A 4111-nucleotide genomic window follows, 5' to 3' on the forward strand; every position below is an offset into this window, starting at 1 on the left:
TGTCCAGACACGCATTGTGGTCCGAACCTTGCCCAATCAGTCTGGGAATATCTCTTGTGCCATAACAGAGGCACCCCAGGATGTGTGCCCTACTGTTCAACATCTCCTGGCATCAATGAAAATGTGGTGCTTTAACTGTCAAAAAGAGAGAATAAACCCAAGGTGGTCTGGAAGCTTACTGGGCTATAACAACAACAACAACAACAACAACAACAACAACAACATGAAGCTGACCTTGTTTCCAGTTGTAGCTGTTCCTCAGAAGTAACTGTAAATGATACAGACATTGTGTTAGGCAATGTTCTGAGTAATTTTTCATTTCACCCTTTGGCCAAAAGCTTGGGGCAATGTACATCCATCTCTTCCTGTGCTCCCCACTCATGATTTAACCTCACCACTGTCTCATAAGGTAGGGAAAGAAGCAAGAGATTGCTCAAGTTTCCCCCATGGACCTTTAGTCTGGGTGAGGTTTGGAAGCCAAGTCCTGATCAGATACTAATGCCTGGCACATCGGTTGGGTTGCTTTGAAAGCTGCAAGGTCAGGGCAAGATGGAAACCCTGAGGGAGGAGGAGACCAGTCATACTGTTCTCCCTGCTCAAACTGGGCCAGGCTTCCAATGCTTACTGTGGCTGGTCAAGGCCTGCTTTGAACAGGGCTGGTGGGCGAGTCTGCTCTGGGTTTGGGGCCAGGAAGAGGAGGAGTCATTTTTTACGGCTTGCTCGGTCCCCACTGCATGGGGTGTGTGCCCCAATTTCATGGTGCCTGGGGAAACTAGAGCCTGGTATTTTGCCACATTTGGAATACTTACAGTGTATCGTTCCGGTCGCCAGATTACCAAAAAAGCCATACTGTCGAACTGAAGAAGCTGCAGCAGAAGAGGCAAACCGAAATGATAAAGGGGCTGATCCTGCTCTTCCCAAAGTGGTTCTCCCACTGTAGAGTCTCTTCTCTCCTTCTTCTTAGCTTCTCCCGACCTCTGTAAGAGAGTCATTGAGAAATGTTAGACTGCCTTACATTTATCTACTAATTGGGCATCTGTTACGGAAGAAGCCCAATACAGATGGGCCATCATCCAACCAGTCAGGCCCAGTTACTCACCCCAACCTCATCACAGGACTTCCGCCGTCTTTGGTGATCTGCCTTCTTCTCGTTAAACAGTGCATTCACCTCCGCTCAATCTTGTGTCAATTTCTCAGGTCAGGCGTTCTCGCAATCCATTTTTGTAGAGTCTTGAATGCTAAAATGCCAAACATCATCTTCAACAAAGACAGAACTTTCAAACAGAAGTTGGGTTGTTGTTTTTTGTCTGTCTGCAAGATAGCTTGATTTGCACCTATCCTGCAAGAACCTTTCTTGCTGACAAGGCAATCAAATATTTCTTAGTCGAGACAATTCTCAAAACCCTTGCATGACACAACCAATTTAAACATTTGCATGTGAAATGATTCCTTCCATTTTATCAATAGACATTAAAACATCAAAACCTTAAGCCCAGCATTCAAACTCAATGCTTTCCTTGAGTAAGGAATAAGGATCCGAGATGGCCATGAGTGCACTAAACAAGAAGTCAGTTTAAAAATCCTAGAGATCTTGCCCATTTTGATCAACATAGAATTTAAAAACCCTGGAGGACTTGCCCAATCAGAATGCAAATTTAAGTCTAGTCTCACATTGAGGGCTGAACCTTGCCCAATCCAGTCTGCAAATATCTCTTTTTACATAACAAAATAGACATAAAATTTATACTAATTTGCCACTAGCAAGCAATTATAGTCTTACCCACCCTTTGGCCAAAAGCCAGTAGATAGCAAGAGATTGGCCCCAATTCCCCCCAGGGAGCTTCAGGCTGAGTGAGAATTGGGCCCCAGATCCTCATCTGATCCTTATCTCCTGACACTTTTCTTGGGTTGCTTTGAAAGGCACAGGAGGAGAGGTTGGTCACCCCTAGGGAAGAGGAAGGCCAGAAGGACAGTTATTCCTGCTCAAACAGGGCCAGGGTTCTATCATTGATTGTTGCTGGGTAACAGTTGCTGCTCAATGGCTGCTTTGAACAGGGTTGTTTGTCTTCTAGTGGTAGTTTTCCAGTGCCTGCTCTGCCCCCACAGCATGTGGGGTGTGCCCCATTTCATGGCGCTTTGGGAAATGACCTTTTTGCTTTCTATGGGATTTTAGTTTTGGTTGGCCACTTTGGGGCCTGTGGAGAAAGGCAGGGCACAGATGTTCAAATAAAAGTCAAGTAATGATTAGCCCGGTCTGCTTGGAGAGGCAAGGTCCCCCTGTGGACTGAGCAACGGGGCACCCAGCAAAGCGGTAATGCCCTTTCGGTTAAGCAGGGGGAGAGCATCTGGCCCTGTCCAGCCCCACAACGGCATCCCTCCAGCGGCTCTTGCTGGGGTCTCCCTTCTTTCTGCGTGTACTGTGAGCCCTCTGGGGTCAGCAAACCTTACCCCTGTGCAAACTGCTCTGAGAAGAGTTTGCTTTTTGTTGAAAAACAGTATACAGATAATAGTAACATTAAAGAAACAAGAACTGAGGGCCATGGTGCTTTCTATCTTCGAAATAAAGATATATATTTTTAAATAATTATATGTGTTATAACTATTATTATTATTATTATATTTACACACAATCTACTAGATGTTATTGACTGCATTTGATTCATCATCATCATCATCATCATCATCATCATCATCATCATCATCATCATTGTTGCTACTACTAGTATCCCAGCTAAAAGAGCAAAGAGGCAACTTTTAAAAGTGGTGATTCTCTTATATGTAGCAGGGGGAGAGCAACTGGCCCTATCCATCTCCAGCACAGCATCCCTCCAGTGACTGTTGCTGGTGTCTATCTTATGTTTCTTTTTTAGATTCTGAGCCCTTTGGGGGACAGGGAGCCATTTTTAAAATTTATTCATATTTATGTAAACTACTTAAGAGGACTTCTGTTGGAAAGTGGTATAGAAATATTATAAGTATCAGCTTTCTTGCTTGTCCCTGTTTTTCCTGCTTGTGCCACTTTCTAGTTCCCAAGTGTTTCCCAATATAGTTTTTACTGGGGAGGGCTAATCCAGTCCTGGGCGAAGCTATAATTAAGCAGATGGACTAATAGCACAGCAGGAAAACGACTAGACTAGACTAGGGAGCCAGTTCCAATCCCCGCTGGTACCATGGGAAAAACCTCTATCGGGCAGCAGTGATATAGGAAGATGCTGAAAGGCATCATCTCACACTGTGCAGGAGATAGCAATGGTCAACCCCTCCTGTATTCTACCAAAGACAACCACAGGGTTCTGTGGTCGCCAGGAGTCGAGATTGACTTGATGGCATGCCTCACCTTTTCCAGTGGTTACCGAGGAATACAGGAAGGTCCTCAATGCTTTGCCTTCTCAGCGGGATGCTGCTGTCCCTCCGTGGCTTCCACAGTCCCTGGCTGCTCTGGCTAGTAGTTTCTTTCCTTGGTCAGCTTGGCTCTTTATATCCATGGCGCCACACACCCTGGAAGCTGCCATATACTGAGTCAGACCCTTGGTCCATCTAGCTCCAGATTGTCTCCTTGGACGGGCAGCGGCTTCTCCAAGATTGCAGGCAGGAGCCTCTCTCAGCCCGATCTTGGAGATGCTGCCAGGGAGGGAATCTGGAACCTTCTGCATGCAAGCCTGCAGATGCACTTCCCGGAGCGGCCCCTCCATCCCCTGAGGGGGGAATATCTTACAGGGCTCACATGATGTAGTCTCCCCTTCCGATGTAAACCAGGATGGATCCTGCTTAGCAAAGGGGACCATTCAGGCTTGCTACCAGCTCTCCTCCCCTTCCTCTCCAAGAACCCAAGCCGCCCAGCTGCCTAGGAGCCACCGTGAACCAAGAAGACCTCCAGCTGACAACACAGCCAGCTAGGAAAAGAGCTCCAGAGGGCCACCTGGGCCCTTCCAGCTTATGGCCACGCCCCCCAATGTGATGTCACTCACAGGCATATGTGGCTGGCATGCAGGAGGGCTCCCCGGGGAGACGGGTGCACCTGACTGAGCTCACTATCCCCTGACTCCAGTGGCAGCAGATGAGTCGGGCAAAAATGGTTGCTTTGGGATCCCCCCCCTTCATGGAAGCCTCT

The 4111-nt window shown here is 47.3% G+C and overlaps 1 long non-coding RNA gene across 2 annotated transcripts; it reads right to left on the minus strand.

The window, feature by feature from the left end:
* Nucleotides 1-827: 827 nt before the first annotated feature.
* Nucleotides 828-3876, minus strand: LOC128347642 (uncharacterized). Of its 2 annotated transcripts, XR_008317635.1 has the most exons (4): nt 3716-3876; nt 3338-3505; nt 1100-1238; nt 828-977 (listed from the first exon to the last, which is right to left on the minus strand). It is a non-coding gene; the product is annotated as an uncharacterized LOC128347642 (long non-coding RNA). The 2 variants fall into 2 exon arrangements; XR_008317634.1 differs by having other exon boundaries at nt 3338-3876.
* Nucleotides 3877-4111: the final 235 nt, after the last annotated feature.

The sequence above is a fragment of the Hemicordylus capensis genome, chromosome 2 (genome assembly GCF_027244095.1).
Source record: "Hemicordylus capensis ecotype Gifberg chromosome 2, rHemCap1.1.pri, whole genome shotgun sequence".
Taxonomy (NCBI): Eukaryota; Metazoa; Chordata; class Lepidosauria; order Squamata; family Cordylidae; genus Hemicordylus; species Hemicordylus capensis.